This window comes from Oryctolagus cuniculus, chromosome 1, assembly GCF_964237555.1.
Source record: "Oryctolagus cuniculus chromosome 1, mOryCun1.1, whole genome shotgun sequence".
Classification (NCBI taxonomy): domain Eukaryota; kingdom Metazoa; phylum Chordata; class Mammalia; order Lagomorpha; family Leporidae; genus Oryctolagus; species Oryctolagus cuniculus.
The window spans coordinates 83,637,791-83,662,953 of record NC_091432.1 but is presented as its reverse complement, the minus strand read 5'-3'; the positions used below and the strand labels follow the sequence as shown (position 1 = coordinate 83,662,953).

General features: G+C 40.8%; 1 protein-coding gene across 6 annotated transcripts in view; it reads right to left on the bottom strand.

The window, feature by feature from the left end:
• FAT3 (FAT atypical cadherin 3) overlaps positions 1–25,163 on the bottom strand; it is a 682,631-nt gene that overhangs the window by 397,673 nt on the left and 259,795 nt on the right. The window lies entirely within an intron of this gene.

The following is a 25,163-nucleotide window of genomic DNA, read 5'->3' as shown; positions in this document are numbered from 1 at the left end:
CTTCCATTGCTTTCCCAGGCACATTAGCAGGGAGCTGAACTGGAAGTAGAACAGCCAGGACTCGAACCAGTGTCCATATGGGATATAGGCAACATGGGTGGAAGCTTAACCTGCAAAGCCACAGCACTGGTCCTTTTTTTGTTGTTAGAAAAAGTGATGATTTAATTAATAACAAAATACACAGGAACAAACTTTATTGAGGACATACAAAAGGAAGGATCTGAGGGCCCAACACTGTGGCATAATTGGTAAAACTGCTGCCTACAGTGCTGGCATCCCATATAGGTGCCAGTTCGAATCCTGGCTTCTCCGCTTCTGATCCAGCTACCTGCTAATAGCCTGGGAAAGCATTGGAAGATGGGCCAAATCCTTAGACCCCTGTACCCTTGTGAGAAACCTGGAAGAAACTCCTGGCTCCTGGCTCCAGCCTGGCCCAGCTTCAGCCGTGGCAATCGTTTGGGGAGTAAATCAGCGGATAGAAGATCTCCCTCTCCTGTCTGTCTGTCTGTTTGTCTCTCTCTCTCTCTCTCCATATAACTCTACCTTTCAAATAAGTAAATAAATATTTTTTAAAAAGATCTGAATAAATGAAGAACCATATGCCATCTTCCCAAATGAAGAAATTTCCTGTGGTAAATCTATCAGGTCTCCCCAAACTGCTCTACAGAACAGTGCAATTCCACTTTAAAATTCCAGTGGAATTCTTTCACTGAAACTAGAAAATATAATTCCAAAATTCATCTAGAGGACTAAAACGATACCAGAGCAGAAAATCAGTTTTTTAGGGACCAGTGCTGTGGCGTAGGTTAAGCCTCTGCCTGTGGTGCCTGCATCTCACATGGGTACCGGTTCGAGTCCCAGCTTCTCCACTTCCGATCCAGCTTCCTGCTATAGGCCTAGAAAATCAGTGGAAGATGGCTCAAGGGCTTGGGCCCCTGGACCTGTGTGGGAGACCTCGAAGAGGCTCCTGGCTCCTGGCTTCAGATCGGCCCAGCTCCAGCCATTGTGGCCATTTGGGGAGGGAACCAGCAGACGGAAGACCTCTGTCTCCCTGTCTCTCCCTCTGTTTCTGTGACTCTACATCTCACATAAATAAATAAATCTTAAAAAAAAAAAAAAAGTTTAAAATAAAACATTGAGCCAGAGGGGAATTACTTTTGTACTTTTGTTACTACTGTAGCATAAAACAGTTGCAATTACAATAAGAAAAGGATTTACCTTCACACATAGTAGGTATTTAAAAAACATTTGTGGAATAATCACATAAACAGACAAACAGATCAATACAGCAAGTCATTGCGAAAAAGTATCAACAACATCTTTTATATAGCAAATACCTTTTAAAGTTTTTACATTTATTAGCTAAGAGAGGGAGATGAAGAGAGCTCCCATCACTCTCAAATTTCTGCAATGGCAGGGACAGGTCAGGCTAAAGCCAGAGCAAGGAAGTCAGTCCACGTCTCCTCTCTCAAGTGGGTGGTGGGAGCATCAGTATTTCAGCCATTATTGCTGCCTCCAGCAGTGACTGAAAGCTGGAGTCTGGAGTTGGAGCTTGGACTTGAACCCAGGCACTCTAATTTGGGATGTAGGTACTTTTATTTTTTGGATGGAGACATCATAACTACTAGGCTAAATGTCTGTTCTGGTTTAATTTTTAATTAATTATGTATTTATTTGATAGGGAGAGAGAGAAAGAGAGAGAGAATCTCATCCATAGTTCACTCCCCAAATTCTTGCAAGAGCTGGAGCTGGGCCAGGTTGAAGCAGAGAAACAGGAACCCAATCAAAATCTCCCACAGGTACTTTAGGGCCCAGATACTCAGACCATCACCTTCTACCTCCCAGGATGTGCATTAGGCTGGCCCCTATTTCATAAAATATTCATAGTACCTGGCAAATAAGCATTCTTTCATATTACCAATGATTACCATTGGTGTTACTTAAAAATGACTATTCTTGTTTTTGTTCTTGGATTTTATGACGGTACATTCCTAAATTGTAATAATCAAATATTACTTTTCAAATTCTATGAGCAAATTCTATGAACAGAACTAAACAAAGTAGATGGGTACATCTGATTGAAACTGCTATCTCTTGACAGTTGGCTAACTGGAACCCTGGCTAGAACTACTGATGGATGTGACCTGAGCTACATCATCAGGATTCCATTAACTGATACCAAGCTCACTTTTCAGATGAACATCAAGAAAGCAGAGTAGATGCGTAAGACTACAACCCTGGAGTTACCTTTTTTGATGGCTTTCTACACTATCTTTAATTACAGGCACTATGTTAGACCTATTTGGAGATAAGGAAACAGGTTTGGAAGTTTAAGTAACTCCTTCGAGGTCATATTGCTAGGAAGTTGCATCCATATTAATTTGACATATCTTGAGAAACTCATCATGGAGAGTCATCAAATCCAAATGTCCACCTGTGGAGGGCCTCAATGTTAAGCATCCTTTGGGTCTGGATTTGAAGGCCCAATACTCATGAGCTTATTACTCCTCAAGTCTTTGTGCTCTACAGTGGTTGTGACTGATAGGAAGTTCTTTCTCATCTCTTGTCCACATATTCACTTACCTACACTTTCCACCCACTGACACTGCACAAAATATGTATCTAGCCCTTCCACTTTATGCATCTTAAGACAATGCATGAATAAATTTCCTGTCTTTCCTTCTCTAGATTTAACATTCCCATGATTTTTTGACATTATTCTAATGAGATGCTTGATACCCACTCCCTCCCTAAGCCATTTATCTTCTTTTAGATAATATTCAGCCTGAAAATATCTCTTAATACAATTCTCCTAACATGCATGGCCTGCCCACAACACAGCATAGAACTGGTTTATCTAAAACCAATCCTGCACATTACGGTCCTTGGAGGCTGCATGAGGCTTGCTAAGAACTACCATATACTCTGCATCATTTTCAGATTATCATCACGTAAAACAAGGTATTTTTCATATCAACTTATTCCTATCCCTATAATATTTTCTTGCCTTGCTTCTGGCCCAGGTTTTAAGCCAAGAGAGGTCAATTCAATTCTTAATTCTGTCTTTCATAAATTAACTATTATTTTCAGGAGTCTATCACATGCAAATATAAAAATCATGTGGTTACATGAAATAATAAGTTCACAGCCTGTTAGAGACAGGCAGGAATACACACACACATGCGAGCGCATTTCTGTTCCTCTCATTAAACTGTAAGCTCCTTGAGTTCATGAGCACTGCATTCTTCTCCTTTTAGTACATCATGTGGGCACAGGGGTCACCATATTCATTTGGACTGAATGATTATTAATTTGCACATGTCAAAATCTCCTGCTAGAATTAATGATAAGCCAAGAGGCAGGAGAGGAAATGAAATGCCACACATCTGAAGTACAGGTTCAAAGGCAATGACTGGCACATGTTGCTTCCCTGAACCCAATCCATCACAGAGTTGACAGAAAATGGAAATTCATATTAGAAGAGAGCCCAACAGACAAAGAGAGAAGACAACAGGGATGTGCTTGTTCTCTCTCCCTCTCTCTCTCTCTCTCTCTCTCTCTCACACACACACACACAGTGTTGGCTGTTGAAATCCCTTAAAGTAGTTACTAGAAGGCTTTCACACATGAATACCACCATTTAATGGCATTAGGTCCCTGACTCTGTATTACTATTAATAGACAGCCTATTAGGGCATTGCTATTTACAGACTTCCACAAGGCAACGTGATTTCCCAGTAGTATATTACCATTAATTGGTAAAAGGCACTCTAGGAATACCAGTCTAAGACAATAGCTCAGCCACAATTAAAACAGAATTGCATTTTCTGACCTAGATGACAAAGCAAAGTATGCTAAGGAAATTTGCTGCAATATTTTACAACCTGAACTAATTAAAGATCACATTCCCCATACAGCCAGAAAGCAAACATGAGAAATACCCCCAGCTGAAGACTTTCTAGCTTGATGGTTACTATAATGAGTTCAGTCCCAAAGGTACAAGACAATAGAAAGCAGTTTTTATCTGAAGGTTGTGGAAAAAAAATCTGACTTCCCTAATTTCGGAGCAATTCCTTTTTGTGCACTATCCTTCTCTTACAAAAGTCATCATCAATATTTTTCTTGAAATGAACAAGGGAATGTAGAGAAAAATTGATCTCATTGTAACCTGTGAAATTTCTTTAACAGATTTAATGCTGACAAAGATTAAAAAATAGCACATCATGATTGCCAGACTATGCTGGATAAATTTCATTTATTAACTTATGAGAGTCTTTCCTAATCTGTAACAGGCAGAAGACTAAGAATGTTTTTACTGTGTGATTGAAGTATCTTTACACAAGCAGCCCTAAAGTATCGCAGATTATTGCTCTATAGCCTGGAGGTAAATTAAGGTGATACTTCCCCTTTCCCCAGTCTCTAATAGGATTGCACATTCTGCTGCTGGCAAAACCGATTACACTGTTACCTACTCAAAAGCCTCATTCTTGAATGATGATGTGTGTTCTGTCACATCTGGCTTGAAAAAAATCACCTCTTACTACTTTGTTCTGATAAGAGAGAAACTTCGAGGGAGGATGGTTACAAGGAGCAAGAGACAGAAATATAAAGGAAAATGCACATCAGGCACTGAATGTAAGTTAATGGATGTCATGATTTTGAAATATTTCTTCTTATTCTTCTGCCTTCAAATTTCTTCTAGAATCAGCATAATCATGTTGGCCGGAATTTTAGAGCATGAATGCTATCTTCTAAATATGGGTATTTTTAATCTCCCACATAAATTTATGCCTAGAAGAAAAGAAAACCTTATAAATAAGATTACCTATGACTTTATCTTAGATAAAATAAAATTATATAAAAACTTAATCTAAAGTGATACTGGGAGGACCATTACAAATCTTTGGGCATTGATCCTTAAAGCAAATAAATAAATAAATAAATAAATAAAGTGTGTGAAGAGTCTTAGCATTTTAATGTCAATGAGCCTTTTTAATTCCTGTCAACAAATCTTGAATAAGCATCTATGGCATTACAGGTATCTTCTTATTCTGCCTAGAGTGGAATATGAGACCCCAAGGAGACTTAAAAGCAATTGAATTTTACATTAGTCACCCTTATTATTACTAGCATATCACTCAGTCTTCAGTACAGGCAAATCTGAGTATCAGAAAATCTTACATCTATCAGATCCTGACATTCATAACGGGAATAGAAGCCCTGCATTAACATTCCAAGTCTCAAATGCTGTCATGGACTTTTACAGTTCTGTGCTATCATTTTCTGAGATAGGGCACTTTTCTTGTGCATATTCTACCACAAATGAACTTACTGACTTTCTATGTTCTCTAAGTTTTAATCTCTCAGATGCTGTTCATTTCCTACAAAGCCATCAAGACTTTGTTCACACATAGACTGGTTGAAGATGATCCAGAGAACAAGAAAGCTAGGCACAGATGTGCAAGCAGGGCCAACAACCAGGATCATCATCTCTACAAATCCTTTTCTTCCATGTGGCATCCCAAAGCCAGGGGATAAAAATCAGATTCTGGCAAAATTAGCATTGTTCATATTAGGCAATGGTAAAGTTGTTCTTAAAAAGTCAGAATCATTGATGTTAAATCCATAAATACTAAAAGTACATTCTTATGGGTACTATTTAGTAATGTTTCATATAGCTATCATCTATAATTAACATTTAAATAGCAAAATGACAGTTGCACTTTATGTATAATAAAATAAATGATTCCAAGCTACCATACAGGAAATGAACTTGAATGATAGCATCAAGACACACCTTATGGAGACTGGCTCAATTTCTTTTCCAATTCCTCTGAATCTCCAAAACAAATGTCTCATACCACTAATGAAGCACTTGCCATCTATACAATAGTTTCTCATTTAATAAATTTACTCCAGGTCAGAAGTCATATAGTAACTTCCTCTGGATCAACGGTGCCCAGAACATAGCAGGTCTTCAATAAATGTCTCTTAAAGAATATACCAAAACAGCACTAACAGAGACAAATGCAATGTAAATGCAAAAGAAGCAGTACAAACGACTCTGCTACACATATGAGAAGCTATATTTAAGAGCCAGGCAGTAGTAGTAGATAAAATGGTAGAAGAGAGGTTCTGTAAAGGCAGGAGCAGGCTTGTCTTTCCCTGCCACACAGCTCTACCCCCAGGACATGGCATACTGCACCTGGCACAATGGGGACTACTCAGAAATACCAGTTAAGTAAACTTAAAAGATAGTGAAAGGGATCTTAAAACTGAATCCTGTCTCCTTCATAAGTATACCCCCTGTATTAGAAATATAAAACACCACACCCAATGTGGCATCCAGCTGCAGAGCTGAAGAGAGAAGAAACTTAGAAAAGCCCTCTTATTCACCTTTTGCTTGTAAGCAAGACCTTACAAAAAGGACCAGAAGCTGCATTCTTTTATGTAGTACCCTTGTCCTCTTGATTGATAGTTTCTGACTAATTTAAGTGGTGTCACCTCAATTACAAGATGATGTCATATTATAAAATCCAGAGAGAGACTTGGGTCAAGGTCTGACAGTGTCGTTCAGTAGCTATGTGACCTGCAGCCAACTATGAGATTTCTTCACATCCAGTTTCCTCCTTCATAAGACTGGGATGAAGATTTTACCTACTTTCCAAGAGGATTAGGAGACTTGAGAGAAATGAGTGCACAAGTACTGCTTTGAATTCAGTTTTTATTTGCATAAAATTCCTCCTATAAAAAATATTTTCCAACCCTAAGCTCTTCCTTATGCACCTGCTGGTGGTATTTAAAAGGCAAAAACATTCCTCCCAACACAGATTTACTACGTAACAAAAATGGCTCCGACCTTAAGTGCCAGGCACTAGGGAGATGGCTCTTGTCCTTTCTCTGATACGGTGAAATGGCTAAAGGGAGGGGGACACAGAAATTGAGAAAATGTCCCTATGGTACAGATTGATGGAATGCAACATTAGATAGGAAACCAGTACCAGAGAAATGGACTTAGGCCATCAAGTTTCAGATAAAATCTACACAAATGTTATGGAACCCCATCACTAAAGTCCGCATTAATGAGAGACACCCTTGATCCCAGTGAAGCAGCAAAGGAAAAAACCAACCTGCTGCATGCTAGGTATTCAAGTAATCACTGCCAAGATGGTAAAGCATGACATCATCACCCCAGATGCCAGGCATCATTTCTAATGCTTCAAAGATCTCGTGTGCCGTCTTCAGGGAGTGCTCTATTGTGGCCCACAGAATCTCTTCAAACTCTACTCTCTGGCTGTCATGTACAATCCCCTTCCTCCTTTCGTAAAGCAACCTGCCAGTCTAACACCTCTGGGATGCACGTGGTAGTTCCTCCTTTATTCAACCCAACTAGGAGCTAGCAAGAGTCTATGGTGTGCTCACCAGTGCCCTAGAGGCAGCACTGTGAGAGCAGGACAGAGGCCCTGAGCTCCTACTTGCAGCCTGGAAGCACTTAGAGCTACGTCAGGCTTGCCACCATGAAGTGCAGGGGGAAGAGAGGCACAAACAGGGCCACTCTCAGCTCTGACCTGGAGGGTGCCATAGAATATCCCATAAAAGAAAATAGTATGATCATGGTTCCCAGGATGAATAAGGTTGGAGAGAGGGCTATGAGAGAAGAGATTTTTTCCAAGAAGCAATAAAGTCCAGGTTAGACGCCAAGGATGGGAGCAGTAGCAGTGGGTGAGGTGGAGAGGTAGAGGGAGCAGATGGAGACAATATGGCATTACAATGTATTCATGCAACAAATATTTACTGACTGCTATGTGCCAACCACTAGGGGTAGGATCATGGGCAAAACCTTCATTTAGCCCGGATACTCTTTAAGCAAAATGCTACATAATCTATAAAACCCACTGGCTTTTATTAGATGTCTGCCCAGTAGGTGGGACAGCTGACAGGGTGGTAATGTGCTGGCAGAGTGATCCTAACCCAGGCCTTCACCCACACTCCACACAACAGATTTAATCAATCAATAGTCCCTAAATATATGCACTGAAAATTGTCAGTGCTCATCTTTTGGATGGATCAACACCAGAGAAAATGCACGTCTAATGAAGATTTTACAGATTACCAGGATAAATAGCTAACACTTGGAAACGTCTCTGCAACTCTGATTTAAACCAGCTGATGTGATTTGGGTTCACATAGCTAAGAGCTAACGACCAAAAACCATCCACAACCACTGTGGCTCATACTACAAAGAACTCCATTAAAATAGTCTATCAAGGATCTGAAAACATAGTACACTGTGCACATAGTTTTATTACTCTCCCAGGACCTTCTAATGGCTGTAACGTCTCAAAAGTCACCGGAGTTGGATGAGTGTCCTCTCCAACATGAAGCTGGCTTCCATTTGACCACAGTCAGGGTGATCATTCCCAGCCAGGACTGGAGAGAGCAGAAATTGTTTCAGCCAGTGAGTGAGTGAAATTCTCTGCTCTGCAAACTTTCTAGACATTTATGAAAACAACTTTCAAAATGGATCAGTGGTTTGTTCTTTGTGTCTCTCCTGAACACCAGAAAACTAGAGATTACAAGCTCCTAAGCTACTTTAGAGAAGCAATGAAAATCATAGTGAAAAATATCTTCAATTGTTTGGAGCCAAATCAGCCAGTCAACATTTGTTGAAAATTTCATTGTGTACAAATTGTTGCAGCTGTCCAATCCCACTGAAATAGGCATTTGGGAGATGCCTGCTGAGCACAGAGACCTGGATTTCAGCACCAGTTCTGTCACTAATTAACTGTGTGACCTTCGATAACTCTTGCTAAGCACTTCCGCCATCTCATTAATTCATAAAGAATAATGTCCTTTGCCCTGCCTACCTGGCTGGGTTGCTATGTAGATCAAACAAGAGGGTTTACAAAAGCACTTTGAAAGTATAATTTGCTAGGCAAATACAATAATTTGTTATGAAACAGAAGATGTTACCTATCCTTGTGGAAATTACAGTCTAGAAGGGGAAAATGCTAGGTTTTGATTTTTTTTTTAAGATACAAATAGGCATACATTTCTGTTGACCTGAGCACTTTAAAGAAAGACATAAAAAATAAAAACCATTTTCTAAACCAGTTTTCACGCTGCCCCTAAGTAATGTCCAGTCATATCAATTAGGGAGATAACACATGTATTAAGGTTATTAACGTGTTGGGACTAATTGGTCCTATGGTCTATCTATTCCTGGGTGGTTGAGACTTGGGGCCTTGAAATGCAAGGTTTTGTAAGGTAGGAAATGTTTTTTTATACATTTTATATAAAAGACACCAGAATCCTGGAAGCATCATTGTGAAACACTGGCAAAGACTGCAGATTTTGCAATAGCATGGCTTGGTTTTAAATCCCATTATTATGGGAAATATTGAACAAGTTGCTTACATTCTTGAATAATTTCTTTATCTATGGAATATGTATGAATTACAGGATTATTGAAAAAATTAAATTAGAAGATGTACATAAAGTACCTACCATAATGTTTGGCATAAAAATGCATATTATTAATTATGATAGAGATCAGCATTGTGGCATAGTAGGTAAAGCTGCTGCCAGCAATGCTGGCATCCCATATGGGTGCCAGTTTGTGTTCCAGTTGCTCCACATCCTGTCCAGTTCCCTACTAGTGGTCTGGGGAACACAGAGGAAGATGGCACAAGCACTTGGGCTCCTGACACCCATGTGAGAGATCCGGAGGAAGCTCCTGATGCCTGGGTTTGGCCTGGCCCAGCCACAGCCATTGCAGCCATCTAAGAAGTGAATTAACAGATGGAAGATCTCCCTCTCTGTGATGGTCTGGGTCTGTCTTTCCCTCCCCCCTCCCCTGTGACTCTTTCAAAATAGTAAGTTAATCTTTAAAAAACTTATGATGATGTCAACAATAAGAGTAGAAACTATGGTATCCAAATACAATGGGACAGATACAGACAGGGGACAACCTGAATTCATTCCCACATTGGAGTATGTATGCATGCCATCAGTCTTGGGGTCAACGGTACCGATATCTTGTTAAGTACCTGTTATGGCCCAAATGAATCATCTCCAAGTAGATAAACAAAGTCCATTTTAACCAAAAGTTAGAAACAGGATGAGAGAACATAAAGAACCTGCAGGTTTTCACAGAGATACTGAGTTACAGAATAATGTTTTGTCCCAGCCCTGTGTAGCAGCTGCTCGTTCATTCTCCAAGCCATTCTAGAAATTAGCCCATTGCTAATTTCTGCTCAGCCTCTGAGTCCCCCACACCTCCCCCACACCTCTGAGTCCCCCACATCTTTACTTGCCATATGGTTAACTCCCAGGATCACTGATCTAGGTATGGTTGCATTTCTGCCATGGTCTTTTAGCATGCCTTAAGTCCTTTTGCTTTCTTCCATATCTCCTTAATTATATATGCATTAGAGGAGCCGGCGCTGTGGCACAGTAGGTTAATCCAATGTCTGCGGCATTGGTATCCCATATGGGTGCCAGTTCTGGTCTTGGCTGTTCCTCTTCTCATCCAGGTCTCTGCTGTGGCCTGGGAAAGCAGTGGAGGATGGCCCAAGTGCTTGGGCCCCTGCACCCACATGAGAGACCAGGAAGAAGCACCTGGCTCCTGGCTTCAGATCGGCACAGCACCAGCCGTTGCGGCCATTTGGGGAGTGAACCAATGGAGGGAAGACCCTTCTCTCTCTCTCTCTCTCTCTCTCTCTCTGTTTATAACTCTACCTGTCAAATAAATAAAAGAAAAAAATATGTATCAATTTAAAAAATTATATATGCATCAGGGAACATCCTAAGAGACTTGGTAAAGATTCACTTTTCTCTGCCTGAAGAACTCAAAATCGTGCTGGGGACACAAATGGAAACAATGCAATGTAACTGTCATGATTAAGATGACAACTAGTGCTATGTGGGAGGAAGCAAAGGACTCTCAGATGAGGCCTGAAAGGAACTTACAAGCCCATTCTTGAGACTATAAGAGCAACAAAATCAGAAGAGATGAAGTATTAGCATATTCAAAAAACAGCAAAGGACTGAGGGAAAGCTCACTTAGGATACTGAAGTCTAGGTATAGTTCCATCGTGGTCAAGGGAACTCTACGGAGTTAGAGTCGGAATGACACAACAAGAACCCAGGGTCTGCAGCTCAGAGTGAAGCTGAGATCCAAAGCAGGCAAGAGTTCTTGGCACACAAGGGGAAATTCTGCTGACTCCCTGGAGGTCTAATGTGAGCCTGCCCAAGAGGCCAGGGCAGAACTGACTAAGCTAGAGGACTAATTCTGGGAACCCATGCTGAGACTGCACGGAGAGTACACAACCCTGCAAAAAGCTGCAGGCAGGGTGGAGACATCTCTATCCAAGGTCAAATCCATCTATGGGAGATGAAAGTCGAAAAATGAGTATGGAGAATAACAAAGAGCAAGTAAGCTGAAATCCACTTGCATTTGAGAGAGGGATGAATATCAGTAAATTAAAAAAAAGTGAAAGAAAACAAAGCTGAACAAAACAGAAACTCTGTAATTCCCCCTTTTTTCACCTCTGACTTTTATTTAACCTCATTTGTTTTATCCAACAATAAAATCCACAGAACATCTTGATGATGACTGCCGCGGGGAGAAGGGGACTGGCATTTGTGTAGCATCTACTATGTGCCAAGAATTTCAAATGTTTAGTTCTATTTAATTCTTGCAAATCACCTGATGTTCAGAGAAGTTAAATAACTTACCCAAGGTCGCAAAGCTCAGGCTGATGGTGTTGTCTATGGGTTGGTATCACATTTAGATGGCAAGGCTATGTCGTATCAGCAGTCATTGTGGGCTGGAGATGGGGGGCTCTTAGTATGAGCTCCAAAAGGCAGAATGCATCTTATCAAACTTCATGTCCTCCAAACCCCAGATCACCAAGCTCTGCATACTGTCATCACTGTGGCCTAACAGCAACAATGAAGCTTATAACTAATACCTCTTATTTAACATACGCACCACCATATATTTAGATTCTCTGCATTCTATCTCTAACCCTGAATACAACCTTGCTGGGTTTTATGATCTCCAATTCAGAGATGTGGAAATTGTACCTTATAGAAGTCACACAGCAAGCAACTGTCAAAGTCAGGATTCAGATTAAGTGTTGCAGCACACACACACACACACAGATATACATATATGAATATGTGTGTATAAATAAATGTTTGATGAATAAACAGGATTTATTTTAGCCAAATTAAAGCTGTGGTATGGTACAAAGGAGGGCGATCTTTTACTATGAGCACACAGAGAGCTGATCCTTGTTATACTTTCAGAATTAGCTTTGGGACCCCTGGAGATACCAATATCCTTGGATGCTTAAGTCCCTTTTAGCTATTTACCTATAGCCTATGCACATCCTTTTTAAGTTATATCTAGATTCCTTATAATACCTAATATGATGTAAATGTATGTCGACAATTGTTGTATCATATTGTCTAGGGAGTAACAAAAAGAGAAAATAACCATTACAGGTTAAGTACAAATATGATTTTTAAAAATATTTTTGAGTCGTGGTTGGTTGAATCTACAGATATGGAATGCATAGACAGGGAGGATGACAGATGATTATAAATTGGTTCCATTTCACCTAGGGAAAACCAATTTTATTGGCAAGAAGTCCACAGCCCTGTATCAGTCCCTAAGAATATGCTGAACCTCACTTCTGTCCCTTCAAACTTTTCTGGAGTATAAACCATGCAAGAAACGTGGATTCAGAGGTTAATGATACCAAAGCTAGGAAAAAGGTATTCAGCTCAGGATGGAGCGTCACCTCCATGTGGTTCCGTCCTTGCCGGTGCCCACTGAGGAGCAAGGTGCACAGGTCTGTGAGGAGCCACAGCTGGACTTGACTGTTGCCTGTACCACCTTAAAGCAGGCCCTGCAGGATTCTTCTAAGAACTGCCGATGATGTTCACAGACTGTCTGGCAGAAACAATTACCCTCGGGAACTAAGAAATTTCTAATTCAACTCTTCATGGAAATTACTGTTGGTGAAAAATAACAAAACACTCCTCTAGTGTCATCCCACGACTTCTCCCAAGAAGTGACAGCCAGGCCACAGAGCTGAGAAATCCCTACATTCGAAGCACTACTTCCAGCCTGCATCTTTCTGCAGTCTTTGTTTGGAAAGCCCTTTCCCTCCCTTGTCTGCCTGAAGCATTTTTATATATATTTTTAACTCCACTATCGGTGCCACCTTCTCCAGAAAGCATTCCCAACTCCACCAACTAGTACAACGTTCCTCAACTCAGCACTATTGACATGCTGAATGGTCTAATTCTTTGTTGTGAGAGTTAGGGGAACCCTGTGTATTATATACACTGAGCAGCATCCCTGGTTCCAACTCATTAGACGCCAGCAGCACCTGGCCACTTGGGACAAAACCGTGACTTTAGACATGGTCCAACATCTCCGTGGCAGCAGTGGGGGAGAGGCAATCACAAGTTGAGAGACACTGACCTAAAATATTTCAGTACCAGGTCTGTGCCACTGTTAAGATTATTCTGCCTTAGTCCTATGCAGAGAAAAAAGCTCACTGAAGGTCCCTTCTAATCCCATGTTTCTCTGCTAACAGAGGAGAAGGTTGAGACATAACAAGACAATGTTCACAGTGGTCCATTCTGGAAAATCAAGGCCCCTTGTAGTTTCATTTACAAGTTTCCTCTCAGAAGAAAATTATACATGGGAGGGGCCGGCGCCATGGCTCACTAGGCTAATCCTCTGCCTTGCGGCGCCGGCACACAAAGTTCTAGTCCCGGTCGGGGCGCTGGATTCTGTCCCGGTTGCCCCTCTTCCAGGCCAGCTCTCTGCTGTGGCCAGGGAGTGCAGTGGAGGATGGCCCAAGTGCTTGGGCCCTGTACCCCATGGGAGACCAGGAGAAGCACCTGGCTCCTGGCTTCGGATCAGCGCGGTGCGCTGGCCGCAGCGCGCTGGCCACAGCAGCCATTGGAGGGTGAACCAACGAAAAAAGGAAGACCTTTCTCTCTGTCTCTCTCTCTCTCTCACTGTCTACTCCGCCTGTCAAAAAAAAAAAAAAATTATGCATGGGAGGTCAAGAGAATGATGCATTTTCAAGATCAAAGTTTAAACTGTATGAACTTGGACCTTGATCCCAAATTTTCTTATCTGAAAAGGGAAGGTAATTTGTGCTACCTCACAAGGTTTCTGGAGCAAGTGAAATATATACATCTGGATGCCTAGTAAAATTATCTTCCCCTGCCCTACTGGAGGCAAGGAACAGATTAATGTGGGAGCAAATGCTTTATAAATTGTACAAATGTTTTATAAACTGCAAGTATTAAACTATTCTAGGAGTTACTATTTGATTAAAGAATCACTAATTAAAAATGAATTTTTTTTCTCTGAATGTGGCAGAAAAAATAGATTAGAAAATTCCTTGGGAGGATAATTTAAATTAGAATTAGTTGAGGAACCGTTTTTTTTATAGTATTTGTTGTACTCTTTACTTAGTGTAGGGTTAATATTATGTGTATAAAGATAATTGAAAATAGATCTTAGTAAAAAAATAAGAATGGGAATAGGAGGGGGAGGAGGAAGAAGGGTGGAAATGCAGGTGGGAGAGAGCATAGGGTGGGAAGAATCACCATGTTCCTAAATTTGTATCTATAAAATGCACTGTTGGTATTCCTTAAACAAAAGGCTTCTAGGTTAAAAATAAAAAGAATTAGTAATCACAAGTAAGAGTGGGCATCCAGCCTAGTAAAGACTGGTTAAGATGCCCAATCCTACATCAAGGCTGCAGTCAGCACCCTGCTCTGACTCCTGTTTCTGACTGACTGCTGATATAGACCCTGGAAGGCAGCAGTGATGGTGCAGGTGACTGGGTTCCTCCCACCCATGTGGGAGGCCTGGACTCAGCTTCTAACTCTGGGCTTCAGTCTGACCCTCACTGGGGACTGAAGTGGTGGATGGAAGATCTCTGACATCTATCAAATTAAAAAAAATCAAGATAAACAGTAACCACAGGTAAAGAATACTTTGTTTACGGAGTCCTTCTGCACACATGCTACCTTCTGATGGTCTTTACCAGGAAAATGGTAGGTGAGGAAGGAAAGACAGCCTAAGAGAACTAAAGAGCCACCCATGCTCCCAGAGATGGAAAGTAGAGACTCAAATTCACTTTGCAATAACAAACTTCTCTCTAGTGAACACTGAAGTAATATTTTAAGTGCAGAACAAAGAGCCATTCAGTCCCAGTCTTGCTGAAATTCGAATTACATTCCAATATGCAAAACTAGGTAGACAGCAGAGGCCATTAGAAATGATTATGTCGATGGCTATCATCATTAGTTGCATGTAAGCCAGCATTAAGGATTTGCAGACATAAAAAGAGCTATTTCTTTTGTCAAAAGCAATTATAATTAATTCTCAAAAAAATGTATACATTCAGCCCAAATCAGATGCAGGAAGAAGCCAAGGGTAGAGATGGGCTCTTTAATAACTCCACGCAGAAACTCTTAATTAAAACCAGACAGTCAAAAGGAGTTTCCGAAGGAAGGTTAATGAAATAGGGTAGGAAGGGAAAACATCTCCAGAGAACCTTACAGACTCCACTCTTCTGGGAGGCCTCTTTTGTTGCTCCTGGGAGAAAGACGAAAAGTACAAAACACATTTCTCTCTAGAAATCAAGAAGGGAACTGAGCTATTCTCTAGGCCGCCACAAAAGAACTATGTCACAATGCGTTTTCCAGCATGCTGACCAGCCCTGACAGAGTATCTGTGTTCTGGACACAGAGTTCTTGATCTCAGAGAATCTGATACAGTTTGGTTTAGAGCAGTAATGTCCTACTAGCACCTGGTAGAATTTATAAATTTGGAAAGACATTAAAGAAAGAAGGAAAGTCTCAAGATCAAAATATGCTCAACTGGCTGACACGAGTATAATTATCTGACTACCTTTCCTCAATGTTCCACCACAAAAACAAACTCTGCCTGATGGCACAGACTCCACCGGAATCCCAGACCAAGGGGAAGCTTAATACACTCTCCATATGACCTCACCACAACCTGGCTGATGGGGCATAGGATGAAAAGACTGGAGCAGTTAGGGACAAAATGCAGGGGAAACCGCATTCCACCCCGGTGTTAAGAACATTTGCTTATCTGAGAATAGATCTCCCAGACTGCGATCCTACCCTGTTACCCCCAATTCATCATCAAATGTGTAGTATAATTCCTTGATAGTCCATGTGGAACAGGCACCAAACAGTAGGGTTAGCATGAGAAGCAAGACTGGACTTGGTTCTTACTTTTGTGGGGCTTATAATCTGTCTGGGAGATAGACATTCACACCAACAAAGACAGAATTTCCAGGAGTAAAATAAAGGAATACAGGGAAAATGGAAGATCCTGAGTATTAGTCACACCATAAAGCAAACACCACCACTATTTGTTGAGAGCATAGCACATACTGGACATGGTTCCTGGCATCCAACTCATTTGCTCCTTCTAAATTGGTAAAGCAACCTGTCACCATCACACAATTTCAGCGTGGAAGACGTTAATTTTTCTAATGGAGAAATCGAGACACAGAAAGGTCAACACTTGTGTCCATAATCCCACAGCTGATAGATGGTGGAGTGAGATTCAAACCCAGGCAGATGGATTCCTCACCCAAGTCGGCATGTAACAAATACTGCTCCTCCAGGCTGAGTGGGAACAGGTTTTGCTGAGAAGGTAACACTGAAGCTGAAAGGTGAGCATGAGTGCATCCACAGGAGGTCACAAGTTCATACAAAAGTGGCACGGGGGTGGTTCCAGGCAGAGGCTGGAAGCTGGGGGACTAAAAGAAGGGCTGTGTGCCTGGGAGTTGGAGTGAGGGCAGCTACAGCCTTGCACACCTTGCATACTAGGCACTGATTTGGGTTTTTGTTTTACAGCAATGGAAGGTTGCTAAAAAGCTTTTAGTAAGCAGTAGCATACAATTTGTGTTCTGAGAAATTCTCTGGCCACAGTGTAGAAAATGAAAGATGGATTTTCAGGATGGGGTCTGGAGACAACCAGAGGATATAATGCAATTGTCCAGATCGGAGTCAGTGGTCCTTAAAGGGTCATCCTGGGCTAGCAGCATCACTGACCTGTGGGTCTTTCACATAATTGAAAATTTTTGCACCAAATCTACTGAGTCAGAACTCAATGAGGGGTGTCACTGATTTCCTGCTGTCTAACACATCACCACTGTCCTGGCAACTTAAAACAAAATACATTTTTGCTTCATAGTTCCGGAGGGCAGGGGTCTGGGTGCTGCTTAGCTGCATCCCCTCCTCATGATCCATGAGAGCAGCAATCATAAGGCCAGCCAGACCAGGCTCAACCTGAGAAGCTGTCATTTGTGGTTGTGGAACTGAGAGCCCCCACTTCTTGCTGGTGGTTGTATGGAGGTTGCTCTGGTTCTCTGTGCACGGTTCTTTGCCACCTGAGCTTCCTCAACGTGGCTGGTTATTGCATCCAACCAGCAGAGTCTCCAGAACTAAGTCCTAGATATACTGTAATCATGACACTGACATCCCAACACCATTGCTATGTTAGATGCAAGACACAGATCCCTTGCACAGGGGTGGGGATCATACCAAAATATGAAGACCAAAAGGAGAGTGTTAGGAGCCTCCTTAGAGGCTGCCTACCAGAGACCCAACATTCCTCACTTTAGCAAGCTTTGCAGATGACTCTGATGCATGCTCAAGTTCAAGACCACTAGTCTAGCCTATGTATATAGGACATATATAGAAGATCAGACAAAAAGGACTGGGAGCTAAACATAGCTCTATTAGATTATATAAATACTTTTCAACTGTACTGTCCTGCATAAGGGTGAAAAGCTTCTTTTGAAAAGAGTTGATAACTTTTTAAAATATTTCTCTTCTCTTACCCTCTGTGTTCTTGTGTCCCCCTCCTCTTATCCAGTCGAAGTGAGTATTTCCAATATTTGAGAACAGCATTTCACTTAAGAAAATGACTGATAGTAAAAATCAGAAGAGAGCGGCACACTGGGAATGCTCTGGGTAATCCCCAAGAAAAACCCAATTTCAAACTCAGGGCCCAGAAAGGTAGGAATCAAAATCCATCTTTGTGGGGAAAAAAAGCTGTTTTGCTCACTTAAATGAATTTCTGGCCATGCAGAAGTGAAACAGACTTGGAGAACAGAGATGAGATACAACAGACAAAGAAAAGAGAAAATTCTTGTAGCCATTGGATTTGCAGCTCCAAATGGTGTCATTCGGGCAAAGAGAGGACAGAAAGCCTGGGGTTTTAAAAAATTGTACTCAATTACAGTATCTGACACTGAGAAAGTGCTTAATAAAGGCTGGTAGAATACACAAAGGCGTGGATGAACAAATAAAATAAAATCCCGAGTCCCTTTCCTATACTTTGTGATTTGATTTCTCATTATTGAGGACTGAAATACAAGGTGGGTATGACCCCAACAAATAGCAGAATCATGTAATGAAGCACACCAAAATATCCCTCCAGAACAGGCACTACCATCTGCCTATGCTGGAAAGCATAATTTAGTAAAGAAACAGGCAGAACACGGAGTTCAGGGAGTGTTAATACACAGTCAATAAAGTAACTAACCAATCCTTAGTAACAGCCCCCCAAAGGACAATTCTAGAGTGCTTTATTCTGAGAGCAAATTAAAGCAAAACAAAGATGAGTCTACCAAAAAAACAGACTCTCCTCTATTTCACGGATGAGTCCTTAGAGAAATTCATGGAAATTATCCATATCTTTCCCCTATCTCTTACCTACAGTAGATGGTGCAAACCTGAATCTTCTTTGTTCAAGTATGACAACACTGTATGAAATCCAGTCTGTGGATTTATTCTTTTCTATTCCTTGCATGCAGAACATGCTCAGAATTACCTATTCATGAATAGTATCAATTGAGAAATGGATTTACAGGCTTTTCATAAGGTTGCAATTGGCAAGTTAACCAATTAGAAGTCCTGTCATCAAATAATTAGGGGTTACTTTCATATAGTACAATTCTTACGGCACATAAAAGCTAGGGTTTTGTTCTTTGCAATTGAGAATCATTTCCACGCCTTTCTGGTTTTCTCTAGCAGTTGACTAAGAATTCTCTTCATACTTAGTACATATGAGTTTGTAACTGTATTTGTGTCCCTGTGTGTGTGCTGACTGGGGTAGAAATGTTTTCACTCACACACACATACATATATACACTTACACACACACACATATGATCATACAATTAGTTGTTCAGCCACTAATTTCATGATCAGGTTCCTTGAATGCCATGCAATCTATTGGGTATGGTGTCCTCATTAAGCTGATTAAAATAAGCCAGTCTATCAATATGTGGTCCAATTATTTCAACAGTGTAAATAATAGCTTCAGTCTGGTTTTCTTTCTGTCTTTAAAGAAGCATGAATTTGAAGACCAAAGCTCAGGGTATCTGGGACACTTCAGCCAATATGCAATATGCCAATAGGCAAATGAAGTGAAACGAGCAAAATTCTTCAATCTGCAGGTTTTTTTTTTTTTTTTAAATCTACTATGGGCCACAGTTTCAAGCAGCAAGTAGTGGACACAAATATAAACACACTAGGATCCAAGGGAATTAAAAATGCTCTGTTTTTGCTACACTATTGCCTACCATGACACATGCAAAAATTCATTTATAATTTGTAGAACTGCTTCATTTGAAATTACTGAATATTAAAAGTGAACTATTTTCCTTCTAGGTGCCCACATATATAGTTAACTATAGCCTTTAAATAAAATAATGGTTTCCAGAAATTATACACTAAGCTGTTAGACTGTACAAATACGGATATGAACATTCATTCACATATTCTTACTACACACACATCTCCAATGGCATCTCTCAAAAATTACTAGTCCAATTAACTTCTTTATGAACAAATAAATTCAGTTTATCTACAGATGCACTACAATTACACTCTAGCAACCCAGGAGTCTGATTTCAGAATATTATTAATGGTGGTTATTAGCTGAGGATGTAGTGTAAAAGTGAACACACAGGTTGAAATTTACAGTTACTGCTCTACACAAAAAGAGCAAAAGGGACTCAGTGCTTCTAATAGAACTTATATATAATAATCTGTGGGTTTGCTTTCAAGAATTCTTGTTTGTTTATCTGAAAGAGGGAAAAACAGAGAAGGATCCCATCCATTGTTCACTCCCCAAACATCTCTGAAGGCCAGGGACTGAATCAATAGTAAATCCAGGAGCTAGAAAAAGCATCCAGTTCTTTCACAGGGGTGAGGGGAACCCAATTATTTGAGCAGTCACTACTGCCTCCCAAGGTTTGCATTGGTATGAAACTAGAGTCAGGAGCTGAAGGAGGGTCTCGAACCCAGGAACTCTGATATGAGTTGCAGACTTCTTAACCAGCACCTTAACCACTAGGCTAAACACCCAATCCTCTTATGGATTTCAGATTAAATTATTTTCCCCCTGTGGTTCAGTAATTTACATAAGATAAAATGGATGCACTGTCATTATCGCCTTCCATTATCCAATTTTAACCCTAGAGAGATTTAAAATAAATTTGGATGGAAGCAAGGAAGAAGAATAGATGAAAACACAGGTGAGAATGAAAAGTAAGAAAGAAAGGATCCCAACTCAGAAATTTTGTGGTCGGGTAGGGAAAGCCACATAATGAAATGTTAGAAGATAATTTTGTTCAGAAACAAAAGGGAAGAAAAAGCCAGAAAAAGAAGGGTTTGATGGGGAAAGAAGGAAATATTATGAAAGGAATTGTTTTATGATGGGCTGTAAAAAACTCCAAATGTACACCTCCCTGGGTTCCCAGAGCCCATGCACAGAAGATAGGACCTGCACATTTGCACAATTTTAGCTTGTCCAAACAGCAGCACTGTGCTGGTTGTTTCTGCAGTGAGTTTTACCAAATGCCAATGCCAACATCTCCAAGTCTGTTTATTTAGCTGCTTTGCTGGTGTAATTTAAACCACCAAAGAGCACCTATGACCCTTTCCATATTTCACATGCAGTCTTTGATTTCTGCCATGATTTATGATGATACTGGCTCTTTGTGACTGCTTCTGAGACTGCTGGTCAGCTGGGATCTGTTTGATGACAGCAAAGTCATTCCAAATCCAGGAAACCCAGAGGGAACCTTCTCTATCTCGCTCTCCAGATTTAGGCAGTCTTCAGCTTTAGTGATGGAGGCTGATGAGCTGTTGAGGAAGGTCCAAGTATAATAAGTAAGAGATAGGCCAATTAGTCCTGGTTCCCAAACAAGGGTAAAAAGAGATGTTATATAGGTTTCTGGATCAGACTGCCAGGACTGCCAAGCTAAGAGGATTCTACAAAGGGATGGTTATCATGGTTGCTGTCAGTTAACCACTGCTTGGGATGCCTGCATGCCATATCAAAGCTCTGCTTCTAATACATCTCCCTGTTAATGTGTCTAGAAATCAGCAGATAAGGGCCAAGTTCTTGAGTCCCTACCACCCATATGGGAGATCCAGATGGAGTTCCAGGCTGCTGGCTTCAGCCTGGCCCAGCCCCAGCCTCAGGCCCAGTCCAGCCCCGGTTCAGCCCCAGTTCCAGCCCCAGCTATTGTGGCCATTTGGAGACTGAAGCAACAGATGGAAGATATTTCCTTTTCTCATTTTCAATCTCAATCTCTATCTCTCACCCTCGCCCTCCCCCACCAATTCTTTCAAGCAAAAAATTAATCAGTCTTTAAGAATAAAAGAAATTCGGCCGGTGCCGTGGCTCAATAGGCTAATCCTCTGCCTTGCGGCACCAGCACACCGGGTTCTAGTCCCGGTCGGGGCGCCGGATTCTGTCCCGGTTGCCCCTCTTCCAGGCCAGCCCTCTGCTGTGGCCCGGGAGCGCAGTGGAGGATGGCCCAGGTGCTTGGGCCCTGCACCCCATGGGAGACCAGGAGAAGCACCTGGCTCCTGCCATCGGATCAGCGCAATGCACCAGCTGCAGTGTGCCGGCCGCGGCGGCCATTGGAGGGTGAACCAACGGCAAAAGGAAGACCTTTCTCTCTCTCTCTCTCTCTCACTGTCCACTCTGCCTGTCCAAAAAAAAAGAATAAAAGAAATTCAACTGAGGAAAGACATGTATGTGGATGGAAGAATTATAATGTGGTACAGGCATGGTCATGGGAGCCAGAAGAACCTGACAGGTTGGAAAGTCAGGCTAGGTCACATCGGGCAGCTATTTAATCTCTTTCAGACTTAGTTTTATCAGCAGTAAAATGAGTACACATAAAATAAGCCAGCTAACAGGTCATTGTAAGAACTAAAAGAGAATATGACCTGTGGCAGACCTGCCCTGCAATAAAGACCCAAATGTTCCGACAGCCACTGCTATTACTATTAAATCCATCATGTCTACTACAAGAATAATTCAGAGATATTCCCCTAAGTGGAAAAGACAATTCACTGTAATAATGTTGCAAATGATGAAAAATGGAAAACAATCCCAATGTTTACTAACAAAAGCAGCGTTCCTGGTAGAATGCATACTTATTATATTAAAATCAATGAGATCCACGTGTACTGTCAGAGCAGATGTCCAAACGATACTTCTGTAAAAAAGACCAAGTAACATAACACAAAAGTACCATTTCATTGCTCTGAGCAAACAAATAAAATACATTTTCAAAATATCTGAAAATTTTACCCAATTATTAAAAAGTGTTCTCTGCAGAATAAAAATAAATGAAAATTTCATTTTCTAAATTACAGTTTGTGCATGCATGTATTTCCACAAAATGTAATGATCTTGTAATGATCTTATTATCATTTTAAAGTAGCAGATTTTAGGATGGTAGAGCTTTTCAAAAATATTCTATTCCCAGTAGTCTGTTTGCAGCATGGTGTCCCACTGTCCACAGACTTAAATATGTGGTCTTATTCTGATTTCTGGTCAACAGCTTAAAGCCTCTATGTTCTGAAATCGCACAAAGTAGAGAATCATGAAGAGTATTAATAAATAAAACCAGAGCTGCAAACAGAAAATGCTGGTATTTTAGATGTTGACCCATTTCATTAGTCAGTTTGCTTTTAAAAATCCTGGCAAATTACCTGATCCAATGCAATATTACTTTATATCTTTCTATGGATAACACCAAGCAAAAAACACATCCAAATCCACCTTCAATTAGAAACACTCTCCAAAAATATTTCTAAACAAGGAGCAGGTGTTTGGCATAGCAGTAAACATGCCCACTGGGATGCCCACATTCCATATCAGACAGCCTGGATCCCCAGTTTCATTCTGGGCTCCAACTTCCTGCTAACGCACACCCTGAGAAGCAACAAGTCACATTCAAGCATTTAGGTCCTGCTACTCACATGGAGATCCAGACTGAGTTCTTGGTTCTGGGTGACAGCCTAGCTCAGCCTCAGATATTGTTTGTGGGCATTTTGGGAGTGAACCAGCAGATGGTAGATTTCTAATAAAATTCATTCATTCATTAAAATTTTTATAAATAAAATACACCAGAGGAACACACACCTGTTTTGATACAGGTAATACATTACTCCCTTGGATTTTTGTTTTTCCTATAACCTCAACATTGTTCCTCCGCCACCCCCCTACACATAGATAGGGGATTTGATTTCTGAACTAATAATGCAAAGCTAGAAACATTACTAGTATCCCAATATACAATAAGAATAGGTAGATATTAGTCACAAAAACATTTTTTCATGTTATATATAACTTAACTATTGCTATTCTCCAGGCATTTTGATTAGGGTGAGCACAAGGCGGAAGCAGCATGATTCCAATTTTCCTTGCAAAGTGTATTTACATTGACATCAACACAGCAAATAGAGAAATGAAGCAAAGATTATATTGGAAATCCACATCTTTCTTCCTGATCAACAGTTCAGCTTCGCATACATGAACATAATCTTCATCATCTTTTTCAGGAAAAAAACTCTTTGCAACTGTATCCTGTCATTTATACAAATGAACAAAATAAGATATCTATCACTGCAGTTTCCTCAGCTTCATTTGTACAGCACATGTCTTACAGGAACTTCCTTAAGTGTCTTCCCTTACTGACTTATCCATGAAATCTTGATTTCACTCCATACGATTAATTTAATTATGGGTTTGGTTATACAGCAGTCAATGAAAAGATTTTGCTAAAGTCAAAATCAGCAACTAGACAACTTCCCTTGTATTTATAACTAAGCTTTTACATTCACCTACAATCACAGCAAAATGTGTACTGCTTTCTTTTTTTTCATGAGCCCAGGAGCCTCTCTGATTTGGGAAAAGTCACATGCATCGTACTGCTAAGGAAAGAGGACTTCTGTAGGATCACAGACTTCATCTTGGTACTCTGAGAGGAAATTTATTTCATGTAGTGGAATACAATGTCACTGTTCCTCTTGCCTTTCACTCTACAAGTTATATTAAAAAAATAGTACTCACTAGTGCAATTTTGGTATTGGGAGCTCTTTAATGCAAATGTTTTCCTTAATTTTAGAGCAAAAGCTCTAGTACTAATTTGGTCTATAAATTCAAGGGTCACAGACAGCCAGTGCCAAAACACACATCAAATCTTCGAACTTCTTCTGGTTAAAGTTTACATCTATTGCACTGTTGCAGTTGATTCTTACTCACTGTGTTGGTTGGAGAGAGATTCTAACCCTGGAAGCGTGAGTACAGATGACCTCGTGACACTAACCCTAGACAGCTGCGATTGACAGACATAGATCCTCAGTTACACTCATGCACAGTCTAGCAAAGAATACTGCGTGTCATACCAGGACACACAGTGATTGTACTTAAGAAGAGAGAGCAACCAGGGGAAGGGGAGGCAGGCTTTGTGGTTCAAAGAGGACAGACTGTCCTCTGGTTCTCATGGAATGACAAGATTTGCTTGTTTCACTAATTCTGCAGGTTGGCAGGGAACTGAAAACAGCTAATCTGGAACGAGAAGGGATTTCACCCAGTCCCTTTATAAAGAGGGATGCTTGGCTCTCCCTCTCCAAAAAACAGGAAGGAAGAGGAATTTAAGTCACTTAAACCTTTCTAATTTTATTAGATATTAAAGCAGCACATATTATTAAGCCTTAACTTTAGTCCTTACACCAAAGGCACAGAGTAAATACTC